The sequence below is a fragment of the Bos indicus genome, chromosome 2 (genome assembly GCF_029378745.1).
Source record: "Bos indicus isolate NIAB-ARS_2022 breed Sahiwal x Tharparkar chromosome 2, NIAB-ARS_B.indTharparkar_mat_pri_1.0, whole genome shotgun sequence".
In the NCBI taxonomy this organism is placed as follows: Eukaryota; Metazoa; Chordata; class Mammalia; order Artiodactyla; family Bovidae; genus Bos; species Bos indicus.
In genome coordinates, this window is record NC_091761.1 from 131,910,185 (window position 1) to 131,925,133 (window position 14,949).

The following is a 14,949-nucleotide window of genomic DNA, read 5'->3' on the forward strand; positions in this document are numbered from 1 at the left end:
CTCTCCAGGAAGGAGTCTGGCCAAGTGCATCTCAGGGGCATGTGGGAAGACACGGGGGTAGGCTTATGACTCTGAGCTCTTTCAAAGCACCACCCCCTGGGGCTCCCTTCTCTCACCCTGGAAGCGGACAGTTCTGGTTGAAACACGTGTAAGAGGCAGCCAGACTTCTTCAGCATGGATCTAGGGCTTCAGTGGGTAAAGGCTTTGGAGAGCCGACCTTGGCTCCATCACTCAGGGCTCAGTGCCGCCCTGGTGGGAGTGCACTCCCATTCTTGGCATAGGGGGCTATCTGTCCAGCTCTGGAAGGAAGGGTGATTGGGATGGACAGACTTCATCCTGGGGTAGAGAGGCATGAGCACTGGAATGAGCCTAGACAGGTCTGGTTTCCCAGTATTGACTCTGTCACGCACAGCTGTGCATCCTTGGGTAGGTCAGTTCACCTCTCTGAGTCTCAGTTTTCTTCTCTGTAAAATGATGTTAGCAGCATCCACTTCCCAGGGTGGTTTTGAAGGGAGGTTGAGGAAGATGATGATGGGGGTGTCACTGACGGTGAGGACGATGGTATTAACAGTGTTGTTTGAGTCCTAAAATCTGTTAGTGGGTGATGCAATGCACTGTTGAGGTTCCCCCTTCAGGACTAAGACACTCATCTCCCAGTTTCCAGGAGTGTTGCCCTCAGCCCAAGTCAAGGTCACACCTGTTCCTGGAGCACAGCGGCCTGGCCTCGGTGTAGAAGAATGCAAAGGGGGAGTTCTCCCACACCCCTCGGAGCTGCAGATGGTGGCAGCTGTGGAACGGGTCCTCTTTCCACTCTGCCCAGACCTGCTTGCTCCACCCACTCCTCTGCCAAGAGCCTTCCCTGACAAACCTCCTGCATCCAGACCTTCCATCTCAGAGGATGCTTCTCAGGAGTCTGATGTCAGACAGCCCTTTGGACTGTCGCATGTCATCCTCCCCATACCACGATTAAACTCTTTTAACACCCAGGGAAACTGGAGTAAAGAGGTGAAATCTCTGCTTGCAGCTGCATAGATTGGAAGTGGTAGAACTTGGACTTGAACACAGGTAAAACTTGGGACCTGATTCCAAAACACAGCTTCCAACCATCACCTGGAGCCTGGCCCGTCACAGGCAGCCAGCAAAGGGCAGTAAGGGGCCAACGCCCCTTTCCACAGGGCGGCTCTAGACTGCTGCCACTCGCTTCAAGACCCCCGTCTCCTGTCCCCCACCCCGTTTTCCCCACGCCGAGACAGCAGCAGCGGCAGCAAGCTTCACGAGCCTCGCCAGCGTGCCTGTATCACAAGGAGAAAACACCACCTTTCTCGGCTACCCACTCCCCAGCTGCCGAGGGAACACCATTGTTCCCGCCGCCAGGGTGGGTGTCTTCGCCTGCCCCCACCCTCCATGTGTGGTTCGTGTCTCTGGGGAAGCTGCTGGGAGGAGAGACGTGGAATCCGATGTTGCCTCACCCCGAGATCTGAGACCGCAGAGGAGGAAGCCCCCCCACTGGCCACACCTGGACCTGTGATAGCAGCATCCTGGTCGTGAGGAGATCTGGGTCTAGTCCAGGCACGCACTGACGCGGGAGCGGGGCACGGGGCTCTCTGGGCCTCAGTTGCCCACCTAAAGGATCTCCAAGGGTCCTTCTGAGCTGGCGTGCCGTGACGCACCTCCACAGGGATGCTCCCCCGGCTTCTGCCTCTTCCTCCCTCGAATGGCCAGAACACCACCTCCTTCTTCACTGGGGTGGAGCTCTACCGTTCAGTCCCTTCACGGGGACTGTCCCTTTCATGGGGACATGGTCGCACTGGAGGCTGGAGGTCACCATGAGGCTGGACGACGACGGCCTTCTCTCATCAGATGACAGACAGGGGCTCCTAGAGGAGCGGCGACTCGCCTCAGGCCATTTGATCTTTCGAAAACTCTTGATATTCTCTCATTTTAAACCTACAAATAAAAATTATATGCTGCTGAATGTGAGACCTGAGAGCTTAGAAGTCACCCCCCGTCAGATCCTCCTGTTTGACAGAAGGGGACATCAGGTGCCCCCCACGCCCCCGCCACCTGGTTGCACAGTGACCTGTGGCAGAGCTGGGTTCAAGACGGAGTCTGGGCTGCCGGGAGGAGAGATGTGGAATCCGCGACGCGTGTGTGTGTGCTCAGTTGCCCCAGTCGTGTCCGACTCTGCACCCCGTGGACTGTAGCCTGCCAGGCTTCTCCGTCCATGGGATTCTCCAGGCACGAATCCTGGAGCGGGTTGCCATTTCCTTTCCCAGGGGATCTTCCTGACCCAGGGATTGAACCCTGAGTTTGCCGCATCTTCTGCCTTGCAAGCAGATTCTTTACCGCTGAGCCACCGGGGCAGCCTTCCATGACCCTTAGTTGCGTATTTTTCAAATTTCATGCCATGAATTATTTCCCTTTTGAAGCCTGAAGCCTAACCCACTAATGGGAAGTCATGCATCACACCTGTTTGTGGACGTGTGGCCCCTGTTCCGGGGGTGGGTGCAGCGTGCTCCCTGTGATGATTGGTCCTATCCCACCCTGCAGCACGCAGCCGGGGACGTGCCCGGTGGAGGAGGCTTCGTGTATTTATTTTCCTATCACGGTAGCACAGGAGGCCCAGAGAGGAGGTGACGCCGAGCAGCAGGGACAAAGAAATGTGTGTGTTCTGGCAAATTTGGGGAATTAACTCTGAGGTTGTTCCAAGGAGAAAATGATGTTTTGAATTGGGAGTTATTATACATTTGAGCTCACTGCTTTTTAAAGAACACCTTGTTTACTTAACTGTTCTGTTTACAGATTTATTTATACCTGGCTCACTTTGAAAAAGAATGTGAAGGGGCAAATTATTTAATTAGATCGTGAGTTTCTTAAGGGCAGAAACTACCCTCACTATCTCCCCTCTTCTGACAGGCTAACTCCTGATTGTTGCTGCCCTCTGCCCTTCCTAGCTGCATTTTCTGCCTCTCTATCGTTGTAATAATCTGTCTCTGTGTCTTTGTTTTCCAGTGAACTATGATGTATTAGACATTTTGGTGTCTCATCCAACTACCTATCCATCCAACAAGCAAACATGCATCCGTGTGTGTGTGTGTGTGTGTGTGTGTGTGTGTGCTTAGTCACTCCGTCGTGTCCGACTCTTTGTGACCCCACGGACTATGGTCCGCCAGGCTCCTCTGTCCGTGGGGATTCTCCAGGCAAGAATACTGGAGTGGGTTGCCATGCCCTCCTCCAGGGGATCTTCCCAACCCAGGGATCAAACTCAGGTCTCCCACATCGCAGGCAGACTCTTAACCAGCTGAGCCGCCATGGAGTTCCTCTCTGGGAATTCCACATGGCTTCCCGTGAACTTGGAAGAGCTGCACCTCCTTTCCCCAAAGCCCCAGGGACTTCTGGGGCCAAACGCTCTCCGCCTTGATTGGTCCTCCCTGGCCCGTTAGACACACTGACTCATCACTGCCCACTCACAGCTGAGTTGCACACCTCATGCGTCTCTGATCCTCCCCAGGGGACAGGATGGGAGAGGATGGCTCTGGCTGCCTGTGGAGAGTCTGTCTTCCTCCTCACCTCTGACCTGGGAAGCCCATCCATCCATCCACCCAACAGGCGGACATCGTCCATGCATCTTTACAGTCATCCATTCATGTAGCTGCTTATCTACCATCATCCGTCCATTTATCTATCCATCGTATATCCATTTGACCATGCATCTATTCTTCCAAAACCCAAGAGAGTTGCACAAGTAAAGCCAACCTGGATGAACTACAAGCAAACATCCTTTTCCCGGGGCTCCTTTTCTCCTAAGCTCTAAGTGTGCACGCATGCTCAGTCCCTTCAGGCGTGTCTGCCTCTTTGTGATCCCAGGGACTGCAGCCCACCAGGCTCCTCTGTCCATAGGAATTCTCCAGGCAAGAATACTGGAGTGGGTTGCCATGCCCGGCTCCAGGGGATCTTCCCGACCCAGGGATCCAACCCTCATCTCTTACATCTCCTGCATTGGCAGGTGGGTTCTTTACTGCTAGCGCTGCCCAGGAAGCCCAAACGCTAATGTAGCACATGTATTAACTAATTGAGTAAATGAAGCCGCAGTCTCCCCAAGACTCCATGAGGCAGGATCACTATCACCGTATTTCAGATGAGGAAAGTAACATGGAGAGAGTTTTAGGAACCTGCCCAAGGTCGCACAGTTGGTCAGTGTGAGTGAGCTGACCCTGGTCACCTGGGTGCAGCGCCCATGGTCTCTTGCTTCCCCGTGGTGGAGGATATTTCTGGCGGAATGCTTTAAGCTGTCTTGTAGTTCCTCCCCACAACGTGCTAATCTCTCTCAGCCCCAGTCTTCATATTTATAAGTTCTGGCCCTCTCCCTGTCGTGTTCCCCTTTCCTTTCTAGTAAGAACAGAGGCTCCCGATCTTAGCCCCTGGGGAGAGAGGGGAAGAGAAAGAGAGAGAGACGTGAGGGCCTTCTGTCTGGGCCAGGTCAGAGGTGAGGAGGAAGACAGACTCTCCACAGGCAGCCAGAGCCATCCTCTCCCATCCTGTCCCCTGGGGAGGATCAGAGACGCATGAGGTGTGCAACTCAGCTGCGAGTGGGCAGTGATGAGTCAGTGTGTCTAACGGGCCAGGGAGGACCAATCAAGGCGGAGAGCGTTTGGCCCCAGAAGTCCCTGGGGCTTTGGGGAAAGGAGGTGCAGCTCTTCCAAGTTCACGGGAAGCCATGTGGAATTCCCAGAGAGGAACTCCATTCCTCCTGAGGTGTGGGGGTTTCCACCTAATGCTATTCGGGCACCTTAAACTCCCCCGAGCCAGAACGAAACCCGTTTGCTTTCTGCGTCATCTCCTCCACTTGGTTTTTCCCTGCCCTTCTCTCTTGCTCCGGAAATGACAGCACCATCTAATCCTTTTGCCTGTCTGTTCCATTCTTCTTTCCCCGTTTCTTTAGGTAACAGCACCTCTCTCTTTGCATAACTGTTCTTGCATTTTAGTTTTTTTATCTATTTATTTATCATATTTTATTTTTGGCCGGGCTGGGTCTTTGTTGCGGTTCCGTGGGCTTTCTCTGGCTGCAGAGTGGGGCTACTCTTCACTGCGGTGCACGGGCTTCCCCTCGGTGGCTCCTCTTGTGGCGGAGCACAGGCTCTAGGCACGAGGGCTGCAGTAGCTGTGTCTTTCCCGGGTTCTAGAGCGCAGGCTTGGCAGTTGTGGAGCACGGGCTTAGTTAGTCCGCGCATGTGGGATCTTCCCAGGCCAGGGATCGAACCAGCGTCCCTTGCATTGCAAGGCAGATTCTTAACCACTGAACGCCCAGGGATGGCCCCTCCCTCCCCCCATTTTAGTTTCTGGTAGAACCAGCCTGTTATCATTCTGCCTGTTCTGCCTGTGGGGGTGGGAAGCATCCCGATTAGGCCAGTCATATTTGCCCAGGCCTCAGGCCACAGCACCAAGTGCAGAGACGGACCTGGGGCCACGCCTGACCAGTCGAGCTCTTCCTTGGGATTTTTCTAATGGCAACTGGTAGGGAAAATGTCCTTCCCTGGATGACAACAGGGCTCTAACGATAAGAGTCCTGAGCTCTTTGCAGTTGGGTAGAGGGTGGTACCAAGACAGAAGAGGGCATCCTGAAGGTACCTGAGGCCCGGGTTCCAGTTGCTTCTAAGGCAGCTCCACCTCTGGCCTCTTCTCAGTTGGTTTCAGGGCGGGGTGAGTGGGTGGGTAATGCATTTGCCCTTTTGCCCAGGTTCTGTTTCTGTCACTTGCCATCCAAGAATCCTCGTGATCACATTGCTCAAATCAGCAACTCAAGCGTCTTCCTTGTTCAGCCCTCCCCACTACCTCCCCATCCAATCGAAGCCAGATCTCTTAAACTCTACCTTTTAATGAGTTCTCATGTCTGCTCACTTCTCTCCACCCCCACAGCCTCCTGGGTTATTCACTGCTCTCTTTGGGTCTAGGCTCACCCACTCCAGTCTCTCACTTTAGCCAAAGTAAATTTTCATTTAAAAAAACCTTTTGTTTTGTACTGGAGTATAGCTGATTAACAGTGTGGTGACAGTGTCAGGTGGACAGTGAAGGGACTCAGTATGTAGCATGTATCCATTCTCCTCCAAACTCTCCTCCCATCCAGGCTGCCACATAACATTGAGCAGAGTTTCATGTGCTATATGGTAGATCCTTGGTTATCCATTTAAAATACAGCAGTGTGTACATGCTTATCCCAAATTCCCTAACTATCCCTTTCCCCCATCCTTCCCCCTGGCAACCGTTAGTTCGTTCCAGCCAGAGTAATCTTTATAGCACCCTAGTCTGACCTGGTTATTCCATAGCTATAAACTCTTCAACAGCTACCCCATTACTCTCAAGATTAAGCCTTAGCTCTGAAAATAAACTTTTTATTTTGAAATAATTTTCTTTTTCATAGGAGAGTTGTAAAAAACCACACAGTTTCTGTGCATCCTTTACTCATTTTCTTCTAATGTCAGCATCTCATATAACCACAGTATGTCTGTTAAATGCAGGAAATTAGCATTAGGACAACACTATTAACTGAATTATAGACTTCCTTCAGATTTCACCTGTTTTTCCAGTATCGTCCTTTTTCTGGATACCAGGTTGCCCCCAGAAGTCCTAGTTTTTAAACAGGGCGTAAGGAACCTTTTGTGATCTTGGTGTCTTTTTACCTCCAAGCCTATCTTGAGCCCATCACTCCATCCCTGTCTGCTCTGGCCACCCTGAGTTGCCTGCAGTTCCTCCAACACGCCAGGCCTTTGCTGTTCTGTCTGCGGAGACCCGTTTCTCCTTCTCGACCTTCAATTTATTCATCTTTTAAGCTTCCCTGCAGTCAGCTCACCTAGGAAGACTTTTTTTTTTAAAGTGTGGATCTGGTTCTTTTTCTGTTCTATTGATCTCTTTATCATTTTGCTGATTCCACACTATCTTTTTAAAATAAGTATTTATTTTTCTGGCTGTGCCGGGTCTTAGTTTCAGCCTGCAGGACCTTCCATCTTCGCTGTGTGGCTTATGGGATCTAGTTCCCTGACCAGGGAACAAAAGCCCAGGCACTCTGCATTGGAAGCACAGAGTGTTAGCCTCTGGACCACCAGGGAGGCCTGCATCCCCGTTGTCTTTACCCCAGATGTCGATGATCTGTTTCCCTGTCCTCCCAAGTGGGGTGAAGAACCTTGGGATCCGTGCCCTGCTTTATTTTTCTCTGCAAGAGCTCAATGAGTGCTTACAAAATGGATGAAGTCAGGAAAAAGCCCATATCCACACAAGTGTCAGCAATAGCTCAGAGAGCGGCTGGCCAGGGGAGGTTTCTTGACTTGACTTTTGCAAAATGAAGGAGTAAACTAACATTTACTGAGCACAGGCTCTGTGCCAGGCACTGTTCTAAGCGCTCTGTATGTGCTAATTGAGTTCTCACAGAAGCCCGGGGAGGTGTGTCTGGCTCTCCCCGTCTGACAGATGAAGGGACGAAGCTGCAGCAATTCACCAGGAAGCGCCGGTATTGGAGGTAGACCTGGGGTGTGCCCTGAACCGCTGCTTCTCTGCTAGACTTTGGTGTGTGTGTGTGTGGCCTATGGAAGGGAGTAGGAGGCAGAATTCCAGGCCAGGGCAACTGGTAAATCAAAAGCATTTTGGAAGGTAAGCACTGGCTTCCCAAGTGGTGCTAGTGGTGAAGAAGCCACTTGCCAATTCAGGAGATGTAAGAGACAAGGGTTCTATGCCTGGGTTGGGAAGATGCCCTGGAGGAGCGCACGGCAACCCACTTCAGAATTCTTGCCTGGAGCATCCCATGGACAGAGGAGCCTGGAGGGCTGTGCTCTATAGGATTGCAAAGAGTGACTGAAGCGACTTAGCACACGTGGGTGACCCAGGTTCTTGAAAAGTTTCCGTTGTGGGGGACGTGTTGTTAGTTACCCTGGAGGGGGACAGACGGGGGGGACAGCTGCTTGGAGATTGGCTGGAGGCGGGGTGACTACATCCTGGTAAGAGAGGCCACAGATGATGCTCTCTGGAGTGTGAGCTGGCCAGAAGCTAATTAATTAGAACGCTCTGAGAACTGGGAGCAACCCAAAAGGAGAATGCTCAAGGAAGGAAGAACTTACAGGCCCAGAGAAAGCAGCGCCATCTGGACGAGGGTGGGCATGGAGTCAGGAAGAGCCTGCTAAAGTGAGGTCCTCTAACGACATTCCGGCGAGATGGATGAGGGGTTCAGCTGTGCACCTGTGAATTTCCACTGTGTTTATCACTTGCAGCCTGGAATTTCCTCTGGTTGAATTGTGTAGCTTTGTACTCTAAATGGAGGTGTACCGCCTCACGTGAGTAATAGCTACTATTTGTGCAGTGTTTATGAAATAGGCCTTTTATACTCTGCTGTTTTCTTCTTCCTCTTCAAAAATATTTATTCTGGGGGGCTGCATAAGGTCTTATTTGTGGCGCGTGGGCTTAGTTGCTCCGCAGCAAATGGGATCTTAGTTCCCCAACCGGGGACTGAACCCATATCTCCTGCATTGCAAGGCAGATTCTTAACCACTGGACCACCAGGGAAGCCCCTACTCTGTTGTTTTTAATTCGTCCTTCCAAAGCACAGACAAGGTGGGCATCATTTCCATGTCCTGGTTACAGATTAAGAAACGGAGACTTAGAAGGAAGAGGACCCGCCTGAGGTCAGACAGCTAGAAAGGGACACAGTAAATATTCGATGAGTGAATGAATACATAAGAACTGAAGCCAGGCTCTGAGTCTGGTTTCTGTTCCTTTTCTATCACCTTTGAGAAAAGGTATTTTGTGTCTAAAGCGCCTGGCACATGATGGGGTTTCAGTAAAGTGTGGAATGAATGAATGAAAGTGGTGTCAGCAAAAACAGGAGAAAAAGACCCTAATACATAAAAACCAGCCATCGGTTTGTAACAGGAACAGTGCTCACAGTACATCATTCAGTCAGTTGTCACCGCAACTTAGATGCCGAGAGGACCACTCGCTCCGTTTCACGGGGGACGGAAGGAGACTCAAAGAGTTAAGCGACTTGAGGAATCCCACGGCCAGTGAATTGTATAGACAGAACCAGAGCCCAGGACCCACAGGGAATATCTGTGCCATTAGAGGGTCACCTGCGCGTACAGACACACAGACTCACACTAAGACACATATACACAGATACTCACACATGCCCACAGACACACCTGGACACACGTAGACGGACACAGATTTGCACATAGAAATACAGACTCACAGAGACACACTCAGAGGCAAGCGCCTCGACACACGCACACACAGACACTCACAGCTTGTAGGCTTGGGAGAAGATTCCTTGATGCCGTGGCTACTGGTTCCACTTGAGTAAATCCTGGGGAACCTTCTTTTTGCTGTTCCCTGGCTGGTTCCATATTTAATCTCTTCAAAGAATACAAAGAGCCAAGCTTCCTGGAAGGAAGAACCTCCCTTCCCTCACTTACTTGTGGCTTTTCTGAGAGGAGGATGGAGAATTCAAGGTGCTGGAGGAAGATAAGGGTGGTGAAATCCCAGGGAATCGGGAGGCTGTTCCCACAGGAGTCAGTGGCTCTGCATAGCCTCTAATTCTTTTTAAAAGGGCCATGGTGATGCTCTAGCTGGCTGGGCTGTGGGCTTCCGGTCCTCAGGGGCAAACGGCTCCCTTTGCTATGGAATACGACCATCTTCCAACCTCCACTGGCACCGCAGGAAGACTCCCATGCCCTGTGGAAGCAGAAAGAACCCTGGGTTTGGAGTCACATCCAGTTTCAAGTCAAGCTCAACCTCTTTCTGACTGTGCATTGCCGTTGTTCACTCCTTAAGTCGTGCCCGATTCTCTGCGACCCATGGAATGCAGCATGCACAGGCTTTCTGACTGTGTAATCTTGGACAGCTCACTTGGAGCCTCACTTTTCCCATCTGTAAAAGGGGGCAGCAGTGCCTCTCTCATGGGTTGCTGGGAGGATTAACCGAGGTCATTGCCATGAAATGCCCAGGACTCAGTCTAGCATAGAGCAGATGCTCCCTTTGCCTTCTCCTCTCTTGTCTTCCCCTTTCGGGGTAGCTGTTTCCTTGACAGTCACACTGGGGACATGGTCATTTCCCCAGCTCCTGGTCGAGGCCTGGCACGCAGTACATGATCAGCAGATACATATTGAATGAATCTTTCCAAAATCCAGATCTGCTCTTGACCCTCCTGAGTCCCCAGAACTCATCAGTGGAGGTCTATGACTTTCAGAAGAGTAGGCTAAGCCCATCAGCCTGGCATTCGAAGCCTCTTGTGACCTGACCCCAGAGTCGCAACCCCCCAGGACTGCCCTTAGCCCTTAGACCTGGGGCCACTATCCAGGGCCTGTGCTTTACATGTTTCCTTTTTGGGCTGTACTGCAGGGCTTGCAGGACCTTAGTTCCCAGACCAGGAGTCAAACCCCAGCAGACAGCGGCAGTGCAGAGTCCAAACCATGGGCCTGCCCGGGCCTTCCCTCCGAGGCGTTCCCTCCAGGGCCTGTGCTTTAGAAGGTCTGGATCTGGCTTCTGTCGGGCCAGGTCCATTAGCGCAGGGCCAGCAGCCTGCAAAGTCAAGGGGGCGTGTCCACCAGAAGCCACACCTCCTCCTTGACTCAGGCTCTGAGTTTGCTTTCAGGGCCTGCAGGGGCCTCTTGCCCCAGTCCTTCTGTTGTTGGACCGAACTTCCCGAGTGTGTGTCCCTAAGTCTAAGGGGTGACCGGAGGGTGGCCCCTTGGCAGACCTGTGGGTGGGGCTTGGCCACATGCACATAGGCCCCACCTGTGCAGGTGAGGAACGTGCGGAGACGGGACCTCTCATGGGAAGAGGAGGGGTGGGGGATGCTCCTGATGCAGACCTCCATTTGTGTGTGGGCCTCGGGCCCAGGATGTGTTAAGGGTGGGCCTGGTACCCCCACCCTTCTTACCTCCTGAAGGGTGCTCAGGTGCGGGGGGAGGGAGGTGAGTGTGGGTTCAGAGACCTCTGCATCCGGGACTCGCCTGATCTCTGGGCCTGGAGGCAGCTGTGACCTGGCTGGGCCCCTCACGGGGCTCCCACCTCTGGGAGGGAGTATCCAGACTTGGAGGACAGAGCTTGGCGTGAGTGACGCCAGGAGGTCCCCAGGAGGGACTGTGATGCCGCCCGTGTCTCTGGTCTGGTTTTTGTTCAGTGTCTGGGGAAGCAGAAAGGAGATGAGGAGTGCAGGCAGTCCCCAAACCCACCCGGGGCCTGCTGGGTGCTTATCGGGGGGGCACCCGGAGCAGCCCCTTGAGGGGCCCAGCCAGGTCACAGCTGCCCCCAGCCAGGCTTTCCTTACGAGGCTGGACAAAGACTGATGTCCAGGAGGCCCAGACTCAGTCCTCAGGTAGATTCAAAGCAAGAGAATGGCTTGGCAAAGCTGGTACCTAAACCCAGGACTCCTCTTTTTCCCTTGCTCGGTCACTTCATCGAGGTGTCATTTGTATACAAGAAAATGCGCCAATTTCCAGTACACAATTTGGTGAATAATGACAGATGTATGGAGTTGTGCTGCCGTGCCCGCAGTCATGACACAGACCATTTTCATCAGCCCATGCCCCTCTGCAGTTGCCCCCAGGCCCAGGTAACGTGACCTGTGTTCTTGTTGCTGTAGTCTTGCCCTTTGCAGAATTTCACGTAGACGGAGTCACACGATGCGTGTCCTCTGGGTCTAGTTTCTTTCGTTCAGCACAATTATTTTAAGACTCAGCCCTGTTGTTGCTGTAGCAGGACCTCATCCCTTTCCACCACCGAGTAGTACCCCACCGGATAGTGGCATCACGTTTTGTGCATTCACCCGCTGCCGGGCATTGGGGTTGTTTCCAGTTTTTGGCTGTTACAGATAAAGCTTCTGTGATCACACAGAGGTCTTTTGCGTGGACACTTGTTTTCATTTCTCTTGAGTGAAATCACTGGCTCATATGGTAAGTGGATGTCAAGGATGTGGCAAAGCGGATCTGCTGCTTTGCATTTTCACCAGCCGTGAGTGAGAGTTCCACTTCTTCGTCACCCTTGTCAGCGCTCCAACCCAAGACTCATGCCCCCGCAGCGCAGGCAGCAGTGAGATGTGGACTGAAGAGGACAGCTGGGTCTTGGTTGGGCTGCTCACCTCTGGGAGGATCTTAGGCTGTCAGAGTAGCAGGAACCTCTAGGGATGTTAAACTCTGTGCTGCCATTTTACAGACGGGAAAACAGAGGCCCGGAAGGGGAAGGGACCTATCCTTCGCCGAGTGCCAACAGAGCTGGGAGGAGGCAGTGGAGTGACGGTAAGAGCAGGGTTTTGGAGGTTGGGTTAGCCCCAGATTCTAGCTCGGGTTTAATCAACTACTAACCTCTCTGAACTTCCCCTCTTCTTTCTGTAAAATGGGGACAAAAACATCCTCCTCAGATAGATGGAACTTGAGAAGTTCCAGAAACATTTACTGGGCGCTTAGCAGGCACCAGGCACTGTTCTTGGTGCTGGGGATGTAGCAGAGAGTGAGACAGACACAGGCTCCGTGTTTGGGAGCTTCCAGACAGTGGGGGGTGGGTGGGGAGGCAGACTATAAGTCAGAAAACAAAATCAATCATAAACTGTGACAAGTGCTGTCTGAGGGAGCCAAACTGATGTGCTTCAGAGTCTCTCCAAAGAGAGCTATTTAAGGTAGGATCTCAAGGATGGGAAAGGGCTGACCATGGACAGAGGGCAGGTGGCGGGGTTCCCAGGTGTGGGGATAGCATATGTGGACACAGAGGAACTGGAAAGGTGGGCTGTCACAAGTCGGGCAGTGTGATCCTGCTGCAGAGGTTCAGGACAGAGTACTCAGGAGACAGCAGTGAGCTGGCTCAGGGCTGGGTCTTCCTGGGCCTTGCTGGAGTTTAGATTTTAGATGAAGAGCAGATTTATTTTAGACACAGTGGGTGTTGCTTGTTATTATTTTTCCTTTTATTTTCCAGCGCTCCAGGGTCTTCATTCCCAGTTCAAGCCTCTTTCCAAAATCCCAGTGTAGGCAGGTGTGCGGCTGGGGTCTGCAGCCAGCTGGGCCCGGGCCCCGACTCCGACCTCCCGGAGAGCCCTGGCACGCTGAGCAGCACCAGCTGGTGGGGCAGGGGGTGGGGGAGACCATCTGCTGGTCCCTATTGTCCGTCACCCCATTGTCTGGTCCACGCCCTCTGCTCTGAGGACAGCGGGGGACAATGGGGGGAATGTGATCCCCGGGTTCTTGTTTCCCGGCCTGGCCCCTCGCCCCCACAGTGACACCAAGAGAATGCCCCCCCTGGGGTGGAGGCGGGGGCTCTGCCAAATGGGGGTTGGTGGTGCACGCATCCCTCATCATCTCCCTGGCAACCGCAGCTGCCAAATTGTTGGTTGGAGGGTTTTTTTTAGCCTTCTGGCTGGGGGTTTTCTTCTTGCATCCCCCTGGAGGTGGGGTGCTCTTGGGGGAGGATCTGTTCCTTGCTTCCTGAGGGTCCTAGCTCCTGGGGTCTGTGGATTCCTCAGGCCCCCCTGGAGCCCAGTTTAGAAACATGCCAAGTCAGACCACACACACACTTAGATGCCAGCTCTCGGAGGCACTGAAATAAACTCAGGTTTTATTTGGGGAAAAGCATCAACGTTGTCATCGCCCAAAGAATCAGAATGTTGTTAAACCTTGTGCTCATTTTATGGTTTAGCATTGGTTTTATTTGGACTTATAAGGCGGCGGAGGGGGTGGGTTGGGGGCCACCTTCCCATCGCTTAGTCTCTAAAAGCATGGACCCAGCCCTCAGGGGACGTGAAGGCAGGATGCAGACCCGCAGACCGCTCCTTGCTCATCCCTCTGGTGGACAGATTCACATCTTGCAGGGCAGCTTTGAGAGCCGACTTCTTAGCAGCTGGTGAGGTCTGCACGCTGGTGTTCCAGAAATCAAAAGGGTGATAACATTAGAAGAGAGATCATAAAAGAAGCCAGACAGCAATAATGATAGCCAGTGTTTACGGAGCCTTCACTGCGCGCCAGTAATTGCCTTGTATCTGTCAACTCGTTTAATCATCACAATAAATGCAGGAGGTCAGTACTGTTAGTACCATTCCCATTTTACAGATTGTGACACAGAGGTGCAGACAGGTGAAATATACTGCCCAATGTCACACAGCTACTGGGTGACAGAATCAGGGTATGAACCGGGCAGCTCCGTGTGATGGAGGGCAGGAGGAGAAGAGGGTGACAGAGGATGAGATGGTTGGATGGCATCATTGACTCAATGGACAAGAGTCTGAGCAAACACAGAGAGATAGTGAAGGATGGGAAACCTGGCGTGCTGCAGTCCATGGGGTTGGAGGGTTGGAGATGACTGAGCAACTGAACAAGAACAGGCTACATGCAAGGAGCTCTGACATCCTTTCTCTCTGATTCCTGGCGGGCTCATGCACAGCTCTTCCAGGAGACGAGCCCCAGCCCCAGCGCATCCTTCCAGGCCTGAGCTCTGGGGACATGAACACAAAGAGCCCAGGCACCCCCTCTCCAGACTGTCCCCGTGACTTGGTGTAGCCTGGGGGTGGGAGCTGGACTGACCCAGGCTTGTGTCCCCAGTCTGATACTGATTCGCTCCGTGTTCTTCACCTCTTGGAACCCCACTCTTCCTGTCTGTAGTTGGGGTTGGTGTGAGCACTGCATGAGTTAATGCATGTCAAGTGCCTAGAACAATGTGCTCAGTAAAAGCTAAGGCTGGTTGTTATAATAGCTTTGCTTCTGCTCCCCTTTGGGGCGATCTGGGGCTTGAATAATAGGTGAAGGCAATTTGTATGGGAAAGGCAAGTGCACAAAGCTCAGGGCTCCGGTGTGACTCGTGTAGGCGTGGCGTGTTCAGTCTGGAGAGCAGGAGGGGTGGGGGGTTGAGAGGAGAGCCTTCATCCTGGGGCTCCGTGCGAGGTGCCCGCTCGGGGGCTGGTTGTGAGGAGACCAGCAGGTCCAAGGC